At 31.6% G+C, this 12516-nt stretch overlaps 1 protein-coding gene across 2 annotated transcripts in view; it reads right to left on the bottom strand.

Moving 5' to 3' along the window:
- Mdr49 (Multi drug resistance 49) overlaps nucleotides 1-10920 on the bottom strand; it is a 59313-nt gene extending 48393 nt beyond the window's left edge. The window contains exons 1-3 of one of the 2 annotated variants that reach the window (XM_015335722.2): nucleotides 10588-10920; nucleotides 2015-2124; nucleotides 280-866 (exon numbers count right to left, since the gene is read on the bottom strand). The gene's annotated coding sequence lies outside the window, so the exon portion shown is untranslated. The remainder of the gene's footprint in view (nucleotides 1-279; nucleotides 867-2014; nucleotides 2125-10587) is intronic. The other variant, XM_015335757.2, reaches the window with a different exon arrangement.
- Between the last annotated feature and the right edge of the window lie 1596 nt (nucleotides 10921-12516).

Below are 12516 nucleotides of genomic sequence, written 5' to 3'. Positions count from 1 at the left end.
GAATTATTTTTGTCTCATTTAATTACTCTAACGAATAATGTATTTGGTTTACATTCATGCATATTAAAATAGAACATACGTAGTAGTATGTTACTCTATACGAGTTTCTAAAATCTAAAGACCCTTTCTTTAAAAATTTGCAAATTGTATTTAAAACCCCTTTTCATATAATATTAATTATATAAACAAAATTTATCAACAGAAACAAACAAATTGATCAATATTTAAAATCAATGAATAAATGAATGAACAATAAGCAAAAATTACAATCATTCTTACCTTTTTAATAAAGAAGTTGACAACAAAATGATAAAAATAATTCTTCCATAAGTAATTAATGTCAAAAATGCAGACAAATTACTTTAAAGTATTAAAAATCATAGTTGCATGATCATTATAACGAAAAGAAATTCCATCGATATCGTTTTTTTATTCCTTTCTCTTCTCACAACATACGCGCCATGCTTTTCTCCTCTCGTTTCTTTATTTTCTATCCTTTTCCTATCTTTTATTTTGTTATTCCAATCTCAAGTTGATACTCTTCTTCTTATTAACACTTTGCAAGAGCACCCTGCACATCCGTGAAGTGACAACACTTGAACTATAATCGATTTGCGGATCCGGCACATTCAGGAACGTCACCTAGAAACCTTTTCGTATCTTCCGATTCGAAAATATCTTCAATTTGATTTCCTTTTATATATTTCTATATATATATATATATGTATGTATATATCTATATATATATATATAAATATATTTCACTAATATTCAGCCTATAAATGTTCCCGTATATTGATCATCTTGTTATTTGTGTTGCCAATAAACCTCCTCTGCTTCACCATATGACCACCTGCCAATCTAACCTGTTAGAAAAGATAACAGTATTATTTACAATACTTCCTTTTATTATCACGTTCAAACTTATCACTAATCCAAGGCCAACACGATAAAATAATAACTATGACAGCATTTTAAAGTTTCTTGATTGTTTTATGCCAAGAATGTGTATGAAACGTGTCGCGAACTAAAGTAGAAGGAAATTAAACAAACCATTTTGTTAACTTATTCATGACAAAATGAAATTTCAAAAATTACTAAGTAAAGAGTGAATCTACAATCTAATTCAATGCAATACACGATAAATATCAATCATTTTATTTGTTCACAATTTTCTACAATATGAACAAATAATCTAATACACGTGACTCTAATAACCCTGAACGTTTTGTTAACATTTACGTAGAAACGTGAGTTTACAAAAATTCTCAAAGGAAATATAACAAAGAAGGAAGTTAATTTACAATTCAGTTCAATGCAAATTACACGTCAAAAATTACATTTCATCGTCTTTTGCTCGTCTTTATGAGCTAGAAGATTATTCGTACCTATTTATAAATAAATTGCTAATATCATATATATGTTAGAAACGTGAATCATAAGAAGAATGACTGGAAAGAATATCGGAAGCTTTTCCATTTCATTTAGAATGGTAACAAACGCGAAGTGTCACGATCGAGTTAAATCAATCGAGTCGAAGAAATTAAGTTCAATAAAAGTCGAGACCCTCAGTCGCGTTGACGAAGACTCCATGTTTCTTCTTGCTTAAGAAGCCACGATCTTTCGCCAGTGAAGTCCTATGCGTTAATTGAAACGTGGATCCTAACTCCTCTCAAGGAAATTTTTTTATTGCTACGTCATCGTTCTAAATGAATTTAATAATTTTTTTCAATAAATAACACACAAATATTTTATCAAAAACATTGATATTTTTGCTTTTCCAATTAGCATTAAAATATGTTAAAATTAATAATACAGATTTTGCATTTAACATCTTATGGGCGCATTTATTTTCTTTATTAATTATCGATAAAATATTTCGAAACGTTCGCGAGGTTGGCAAAATTTAGAAGAAAAAAAAAAGAAGAATTTTAACAAATGTCAATATTAGGTAAAATATGAATATTACACTCACATACACGCACACATACACATGCAACTTATTAATACTCACACTCATCGGGTACAAGCTGTATTTTTGCTCTGACAGCCTGGAAACTTCCTCGGACTCCTGGCCCCTAGCCGATGACCGTGACAGCCATTAACTGGACACGAAGGATAAACCTAAACGAGACAAAAAATATTGTCGCATTAATAAAAACATATCGTGGAATTTCCGCCATTGCGATTGCGAAATAAATTATTCCACACGCGTACACATAAATATATATATATATACATAAAATGCAATCGGTTCGTTAGAATTAATTAATTCGTACACTCATCGTGCGATTAGAAAAAAAATAAAAAACAAAATTAAACGAAGAGTTCTCGAAAGGTCATACTCCAAAAAAAAATTCTACATATTCCTTTCGTAATCTTCTATACCAAAATAGAAATAATAAAATTAAAAGATCCGTTGGATGGTAATCCTGGTAAATCTATCCAACTTCTATAGCAATGTACATCGAAGAAAAAACTAATAAAATCATAAGAGTTGCGGGAAGGTCATCCTTGAAAGATGAGAAGAGAAGAGAAGAGAAGAGAAGAGAAGAGAAGAGAAGAGAAGAGAAGAGAAGAGAAGAGAAAAGAAAAAATATTTCTTTCACGAGAGTTTGCAAAAAAAAAAGAGAAAGAAAGAGAGAGCTAATGTATCGTATCTCGTAAGAAGATAGAAAGAGAAAGAGAGAAAATATTCATTCTACCGGGTGTCTCGTCTCGCATTTGCATCTCAATCGTGGTACGCGCTAACATCTCCCTTGGCAACCGCTATGAATTTTATTCTACTCTCATATTTCTGGCCCCATTGTGCCTTACGTTCGTGCTCTTTGCTATCAATCATCTTGACTGCCTGCTACCCGCCATCACCTTTGCTACCTTCTTTTTCTCCCTCTTCCCCGAACCCCAAATCCCCCTTCCTTGATCCTTTATTTTTTTTTCTTCTTCTACTTCTTCTCCTTCTTCTAAGGCTATATTCTAAAACTTTCTTCGATACGAGAAAGAAGAAGATGAAGAAGAAGAAGAAGAAGAAGAAGAAGTAGGATGAGGATGAAGAAGGGCTCGAAAAAAGGGACGAAGAATGCATTCTTCTTCCACTCTCGAATTTCTACGAGCATGCTAAAGGATTCTCCTTTCTCAGATGTTGCCCTGAGGCCTTCGTAAGAGATCTTCGAAGAAAGAGAGTAAGAGAGACAGATGGATGGTTAGATAGATGGATAGATAGAAATAGAAAGAGAAAACACGGCTAGACATCGAAAATCTTTCACACCGAAAGCTTGCTTCCCTTCCCTACTTTTTTTCCTCTTTTTCATCCTCATCCCCCTTCTCCTCCTTCCTCTTCACTTTCCTTCTTCTTCTTCTTCTTCATCTTCTTTTTTTTCTTCTTCTTATACTTATACTTCTACTTTTACTTCCCATCTACTTCTAGTTCTACTTGTAGTTCGTCGCTACGAACTCATCCGTAGAAATCCAAACCGATCGTTCGTGACAGCTGTCGTCGAGTTGGTTGGTTGTCGCGAAAACACGACGAGAATGACGAACAATATCGTTCGACTACTTTACTAACTTCATTTTTCTTTTTCTTTTCTTTTCTAGTTTTACTTTAATCGGATCTTTCGAGAATAAACTTTTTTGTTAGGTAATCAAGAGAATTTTTGTTCAATTTTGATAGACTATTTTGCATAATAATGATGTTACATTTTGTCCAACAGTTTCTTTCTATTTTTGTGTCTTTTTTTTTTTTTTTTTTTTTAAATAAAATCAAATAATTGATTTGGCAAAATTACGTCTCTTAACTTAATTTTGTTTTACCAAAAAAGTTCATTATAATTTTACGATTAATGTTCGAATGAAATTTAAATTATTATTATTATTATAACTATTTAACTATGCAATCACTTTTAGAAACCCTCTTTCCATAATTAACGTTTCGATGATTCCATTTCGATCGTATAATTAAATTACATAATATTAATTAGAATAATGTTTCATATCATTATTTTAATACTATTTCAACATCCTCTAATATATTTTATGACATTGTTACGAAATAAATTGAAACGTTTTTAGGACCCATTGAACAGGACTAAAAGATAGCTAAGGATTAATTTGACAAATTAATTTGGCAAAATAATACCGGACTTGATGATAATCCATTGAATAAAATAGACTGAATCAAAAATAGGATTAATTTTATCAATTGATTTTATCATTATAATTATTTCTCTACTTTTATATTAATATTAATATTTACATTTCATTACCAATTTCTTAATCTTCCTCAAGATATTTTACGATTCGATTAAATTATATTTTCCGTCGTTCATGAAATAGTAGAAAAATTCAAAAGACACTTCTTGGATAATCTCAAAATAAAGTTACTCGTCTTCTACATCGATGATATTTCCAATAAAAATACACGTTTCTTACATATCACCCCACACACCATTCTCTTTTTCAAACTCAACGAGTTGAAGTTTCTTTATGTAAGAAAAACGAAGAAGTATAATTTTCGTTTTCGCAAAAAGATCGTCGATCACTCGCTATAAACGTCATCGTGTTGTCCTTTTTCGCAGGACTATATGCTACTACTCTTTTTCTTCTTCCTTTAGAAGGTTCCAGTTAACGCAAGTGTAAGTACGTCGACCTCGAGACGCGACTCGATCGATTCTATATCACATGGAGACGACGTCCTGCTAGTCTTTAAGTTACCTTCACAATTGTTTCTAACGTCATTTAATGTATTTATTGTTTTTAATTTCAATGTTCTTTATTTTCCTTTTAAAATTATTCAAACATAAATAAACGACAAATGAAATTATACGACCTCGATATTCTTTTCTTCAAATTGTACAAATTTAAGATGTGTGTAATTAAAATTATATTTTTATTTGGAATTTGAAAAAGGTTAATTAATTAAATGTACTTATAAATATTTTCTATTATTTATATTTCAAATTTTTTTAACAAAAGTAACAATGTATTCCTATACCTCCAAACACTAATTGTAAAACACTCAAAATATTTCAAAATAATATTCTAATAAATGCAAAAATATCAACACATAAAATTTCAGAATTCAGATAGAAAACATACCAGAAGATTTATCAAGAATTCATTGACCTAAATTAGAGAGATTCTAAGAATAAAAGTTTCCTCACACCGAACCGGAAATCGAATGACTCGAAATGATGCCGATTCGGATACCGATCGAAAAATCGATTTAAACGTGTTCGTATCAAGACGAAGCGAAGAAAATAAATAAAATAAGAGAAAATATAGAAATATATAGAAAGCACTTGTGGAAGAGACACGATTCACGTGAAAGCAAAGGCTCGACTGGTTCGAACAGTCCGTTACCCTCCATGCTAGTCGATTCTCATCGCTTGTTTTCTGGTTGCTACTCAGCTACCTATGTAACTACTCCTACGTATGTAAGAATGTATATAGGGTGTCAAGAGATATTGCCAATACTTACAAAATGTATCGAGACGATTCCAGAAAGATAGAATTTAATATCAATTGCAATTAAACTGTGACTGTTGTAAATTTATACATAAATAATTCTATATAAATTGGCCTTCAGTAAATTGAAATAAATTCTTTTTTTTTATGAACAATAAGAACCTTTATTTACATGTGAAGTTTCTAAAATTAGTGATTTAAAAAGAAAATATAGAAAAGTTGTTTCTATGGGATCATTTGGAATGTCAGGACACCCTGTATAAGTGAAGAGAACGTGAAGGAGAAATTACAGAGACTTAGGTAGAAACGCTCTCGGCAATAGACTGTAGAGCAGGAAAAATATGTATTATACCTGCGCGATTAAGAGTCGCACGGAATTCCTCCTAAGATCGATAAACCAAGAATATAAACGCGAACCAGTGATTACGAAAGTGGAACCAAAGTCATATTTTTTAATTCTATTTTCATGCTCTTTCTATCTTATATCATTGAAAAAAATGTTTATGTCACGTCAACATTGATTTTCCGAATTTCGATTTGAATAATGTAATCCATTTAGGTCATCCTCCAATTGTTTTCACCCCAAAACATTCTTGAAATAGAACCAATAATTTTCAAAGAAAAATCTAGTAAGAATATCGGTGTAGGATTTTAAGTAACACTCACTTGATCTTTCTTCTACATACGTTTAACCAAATTCTTCTCGTTTCTACATGATATAAACTTAAGCCAGTTAGTGTTTATGGTTTTTCTGGAATACAAACGACATATGATAAGTCGTAAACACCTAAAGTATATGCCTCACAATATATGCGATACTCTTATACACATCTATTTTTCATATAGCTTAAGAAGAACGTATGAGTTGTGCGTGTTAGAACATCACACATGTAATCATGAAGAAGATGTAATACATAGGCTCGTACTTTAAATACAGAATAATTCGCTTATATCGCGTACAATGCCAACCCCCTTTCATCTTTCTGCTTCACCGGTATCACCATCCGTATGATGATAATGGCGTATCTGTCATGTAACCTTCCGATTAACATTTTCATTTCATGCTAGAGTATAGAGATGTGTGTATGTACATAGAATAATACAAGATCTTACAAATTTTTAATCAACTTTTTAATACTACTGCAACACAATTACTTGAATTACTTTGACAGAAAAATACATTTTTCTTATTAGATCATCTTAAATAATAATTGTCAATTTTCGGTATAAAAAATATTTAAATTTATGTAACAGTCAATATGTATTAATTACAAAAATTAATCTATTTGATAATTTTAGAATAAGTTAAGTGACAATTCCATTCGATTTTTGATGTTTATTCATAGTAATGAAAATAGTATCTTCTTTTCTTTTCTCATAATTTTATTATTCGCATATCGATTTTGAATTGTCGTTATACACACACGCCTCGTTTGTCGTCTGGCACGCAATTACGCCGAATTTCGCAACGCGTCCACATATTTTCTTTGAAACTGTTGCAAGCCTAACGTTAAGCGTGCGCGTTAAAACTAAATCGATAACGTTCTTAAAAAGTTCACGTACTATGCGTCACCGGATCGATAATATCACCGTTGCTCTTCTAGTATTTTCTTGGATATAGTATGCAGGCATGTTTATATGTATAAATATGTGTATATGTGTGTGTATATATATATATTTACATCTTGCAAGAAGGAAGGAACGAACACCAATGAAATTCGTGCATCTAATTACAGAATAAAACGTTTCAGGATGTGCGCTATTTTCGACTAAACGAATTCGTATCTCCGGAAGTTCATTTATATTAGATATTTATCTACAAATATTTCAAATCTTTAAATTATAAATAAAAGACTGTTTAATAAAAATTGATCTTAACAACAAATTTATTCATATTTTGAAACATTTTTAATGTTTTCTTTGTTGTTGTTGTTGTTGTTGTTTTGCAAATAATTATATCACATTTTTCAAAATTTCTACAAATAGATCAAATCTTTATTAATTTTATCTTGAATTGAGTATAATCTTTATCGATCTTTATTAAGATATCATGGAAAATAATCATCTTTAAACCAACATTGGAACCTCGATCACTGTTCTTTTCACTCTATCGTGTAAAATTAAAGACAATTGAAAACGAAACGAAGATGAAAGTAATCCTAAAGATCCTCTTGTTCCTCTCTCTCTCTCTCTTTCTCTTTTTTTCTCTAGTTTTGTAAAAAAAAAAATTGTCAAGTTCGAATTTTTCTGGAAAAGGTGATAGTGACGGTGAACGAAGTTAAAGAACCTCGTACTTTCGCAAAGGGAACACGTTCGACGTCGCTAGGGAAAGGACGAAAGGATGAAAAGAAGAAGAAGAAGAAGAAGAAGAAGAAGACTCGTTTGATTCGTTTTCTTTTCTTTTTAATGGTGGTCGAATAACGGCGAGAAAGAGAGCTGCTTAGCTCACGTACAAGACTTCTACGATGGCTTCCTATCTTCCAACATTTCTCTTTTTCTATCTCATACACAAACACACACACAAAAACACACACATACTTTTACTCTACGTATTACATACGTCACGTGCAGATCTACAATATTCGACTCCAAAATCCACGGTTGGAACCTTCTGGAAATAGCCGAGACCAGCTACGTTATTCTCTCCCCCCCATCTCCACTTCCCCACTCCCACCCACTACTTCTCTCCTTTTCACTCTTTCATATACAGAATCATTTATGCGGACACGCCTACATCTATCTTTTTCTCTCCTGTTGGTTCACGACTGCATGAATTAGTAAACTTTGGGATGTTCTTTTGCAGACAATTTTTATCTGGTTTTTTTTTTCTTTTTTATAGAGAATTCTATTATTAGATAGTCTCGTAAAAGAAATATAATTTTTTTCTTACCCAAAAATCTATCAGAGAAATAAAACTTAACATTAACACTCAATAAATTATTTTCTAACGAAAACAAATGAAGGGTTAAATTTATTTTCCTTTTTTTTTGCTCATAAATCGAAAGATGTTTAAAAAATTGTTTTATATTTCATAATTTATTCTTTTATTTTTCATCGTTAATTTAAAGATGAGTTTTCTTCCAAACAAGTCTAAACCAAAGGGATCTCGACCTTCCATTCCAACCTTTTGTCCTCCCTTGTTGCTTCTTATCTCTCTCTCTCTCTCTCTCTCTCTCTCTCTCTCTTTCTCTCCTTCCCTCTCTCTTTCACGTTTCTGCTCTTTAGCTTCCTCCAGTAACGATGGCGATTCTATTTCCAGACGACCACGAACGAATAACTTGCGAATATTCAACGTAATGGCGACCACGAAGGCAACTCGTTCGCATTAAAAGAATAGAAAAACAATTTCGATATATTCGAGATACTCGAATAATTTTCAAAAACAAATTTCTAACGATCTCCTCCCTCCCACTACCCGCCACACTCCAACATATTTGTTAAACAATACTTTTTTGTCTCGAAAATGTCGTTCTATTGGTGAAATTAATATTTTTAATTAAAGAGACGTCAATTACTTTAGAAGAATCGCGTTATTCATCGAAAATAAGGATAAGAAAGAATTCTTTGATCGTTTTTTCTAAATGCTATATTTATTGTTTTAAATAATTGAAAAAACTCACGTGCTCATTTATTTGTATATGACGTGAGTTTAAAAAAAAAATATATATATATATATTTATTAGATAAAAAGCGATTAAAATTTTTGAAACAACCACGCATACAAAATACATGTTTATTTGTATAGATATTATAGTTGAGTGGCAAGATTGAACTTCTTATTTCCATATCATCGCAGTCTCGTTCTTCCGCATATATGCGATAAGTCGTCGTATTCCACGTTTGTCGTGTAAACGCAGTTGACAATTTTGAATTTTGTGTGACTGTCAAGTAAAAACCGGCTTGACTTATCCCAACAACTCGAAATGATCTTTCTAAGTGATTATTTCTAGCCAAAGAACAAACTTTCCTATTTGACAAATATTATTTTTCCGATAAAATCCAACGAACTTTTGCCAAATTCAAAATCTCAGAATGTTATCCACTTTTATCATAAGAAAACATAAATGAGTGATGTGTAAATTATAAACACAACTTCTCTCTAATAACCTTTAAACTTTAAACGAAAAATGAAGAATTGTATTTTTATTTTGGCTACGAAATACCATTTTCTAAAATTCTGTATAACAGTTCGAACCAAACCCAACGAATTTGACTAGAAACCTACAAGATACGAGATTAACAATAAAATAGAGAAAATTAAAGGGGCAAAAAAAGAATTGGAAAACCTTTTACTTTTATAAATATAAAAATATCTTTTTCTTATAAGCATCAAACAATTATTATTAATAACAGGATAATAAAATTCTTGTAAATAAATGCTTTATACTACCTTCAAACGCAACAAAACTAGAACTAATTTGTTATATATCTATATCGTTAATTACCTTCATAATGTTGTTATTTCAAAAACAAGATAAAAAAGTATTGAAAAAACTATAAATTAAACTCGATGAGTATAAAAAATTGCGAGTTCTTGGAATTAATGAAATTGTTCTTTAATAACACAAAAGAAATAACTAAAAAAAAAGGAAGAGAAAGTAGTTCAAGAAATTTCTCGACGAGTCTGCACTTTATATTCTCCCGCAAAAATATTCCTTCGCGATGTCGATAACCACCAACATGTGTCATGGTATATATGTATGTATGTATATGTGTACACACTCGATGTACGAACGCATCGCGAATGCAACAAGAAAGAAAAAGCAAAAAAAAAAAAAACTAAAAACGTGTTTTATCGCTTACGGGATGTGAAACGAAATCGAATTACAATAACAAACAAACAAAAATAAGAAAGAAAGAAATTTAAATTGAATAATTCATAAAAATCCAACCGAAGGATATCTTCGAAAAGAACTTATCGTCCTTGAAAGTATAAATACCTTACAAATGTACTCAAAATAAAAAGAAAAAAGTGCAACTAGAATAATATAATCATAAAATGAATGCTCAGACGCACGCGCACGCAGGTAAATATTTCCAACATTGAAAACACGTGACCTAGCACGCGTTAGCATATATATAAATAATCTCCCGCATATATATGCGTGTATAAAAATGCATTACCTTAATTAAAATAATATTTCCTTCCTTCGAAAAAAATCTTCATGAAGTAAAGTTGACTATAAGATTAGATTGTTCCCAAAAAGTCAAACTAACAAATCAAAATATTCAACCAAACAAAATTACTCTTTAAATCCTGTTTCCGATCAAAGAAGAAAAATAATTTTAGAAATATTCTCTCTCCAAAAAATACGAGCAACAAAAATGATTCCTAAGGACGAGTTATTAAGACTGATATTAGTATTGGTGTATCCTTCGAGTGTCGGAATGGAACGCGATGCTTGAACTCATCGAAAGTACCGACACGTTACGGACAGAAGGCCGTTTTAAACTGACCCCCCTTGGAACTCTGGAGTCTCTATGTATACCACACAACACACTCTCTCTCTCTCTCTCTCTTTCTCTTTCTGTTTCTCACTCACTCACTCACTCACTCTATACGTTCCTTCTACCGCGGTTGCCACATTGCTTCCTTCATTGTGTAGATGTAGACTATACATATTTATATCTGTCTCACACACACACAAACACACACACACAACACATACACTACTCATTCTCTAATCGTAAACGGTTCGTTCGCAATGTATAGACGGTAAAGAGAGACCGGTCTCAGTCTCGTGAAACACGAACTGTCTTCCACTAACACTCTTGTAATATTGTATATATGTGTACAAATTATACATGTATACGAATATATGCACGTGTGTGTAGTTATACCTATATCGCATGAGGTGAACCGCACGCACACACCTTTGAACATGCCGACGATTCAGGAGCGTACTTCGTACCGCTAATATAAAGTTTGAAAAGGTTAACGCGATTCATCGATAACCATTATTTTTCTATCCCCTCTCTTTCATTCCGCCTCACATATTTTGGATCTTCTTCCATTTTATTAATGTTTATCGACGCTATTTTTTCTTTTATTATCTTTTTAATTTGATTTTAATAAGAACGTCGATATTCAAAAAGCAAAGAATTTAAGTTTTGATTCGACGACGTTATTACCGAGGATAGACGATTATTATGTAATAGCAAAGATAAGAGGAACGATAATGAATGGAATTGTACATTGCTAAAATATTAACGTACACATTAACTGGATGATAAATATATATTATTAATATCTATCTCACAATGAAGTTGTGAATATCAATTTATTTTTAATATCGCGTCAATCATATATATGCATGTATAGAAAAAAGTTGAAAAGAGACAGAGAAAGAGAGAGAATGTTTGAATTTGTTGAATAGACGTAAATTTTTCCGCGTTTCCACGAGGTTTCGTTAGAGGAAACGTGAACCGGATTAATCCGGAGATAAGCGGTAACCCAACGGATATCAGTATGCGAGCCATTGTCATCCTGCTATCTCTCGCGTACCGTTATCCAATTATCATTGTCCGCACTCTGTTTAAAAGGGACGCTAAGAGAGAGAGAGAGAGAGAGAGAAAGATTAATACCCTCCGAAGTAATTTCGTCACAACCGACTTAATATTTGGCCCCCACGAATTATACCAAATGTAACAATCAATTTGTTGACTTGATATTGAAATTCATTGAAATCAAAATCGTCTTGTTATCTTTGTCAAAGAATTCGGTAGCTGCTTTAAAGATGGACGAACTAAAGCAATAGAAAATAATGGAGACTATTTCGTAGAATAACAAGTATGATTACTTTATAAAAAAATCATAAATTTGTCTAAAAGGCATCGTATTAAGTGCTAAACCTAATAATATCTACGTTCCTGATCATTTTCTTTATCTTTTTGTCTGTCTTCCTCTTGCATTCACACACGCATACACTCATACACATGGCCATAATACAACATTTTTGCCTGGGAGACAAACAGAAAATTTCAATGCTATCATAGAAGCAAATATTGAACGACTTTTTTTCATTCAATCGATTATCTGCGATAGATCGTTTA

This window comes from Polistes dominula, unplaced genomic scaffold (assembly GCF_049000335.1).
Source record: "Polistes dominula isolate Pdom_NZ unplaced genomic scaffold, Pdom_raw_medaka contig_373, whole genome shotgun sequence".
Lineage (NCBI taxonomy): Eukaryota > Metazoa > Arthropoda > Insecta > Hymenoptera > Vespidae > Polistes > Polistes dominula.
This window is presented reverse-complemented; position numbering and strand designations above follow the sequence as displayed.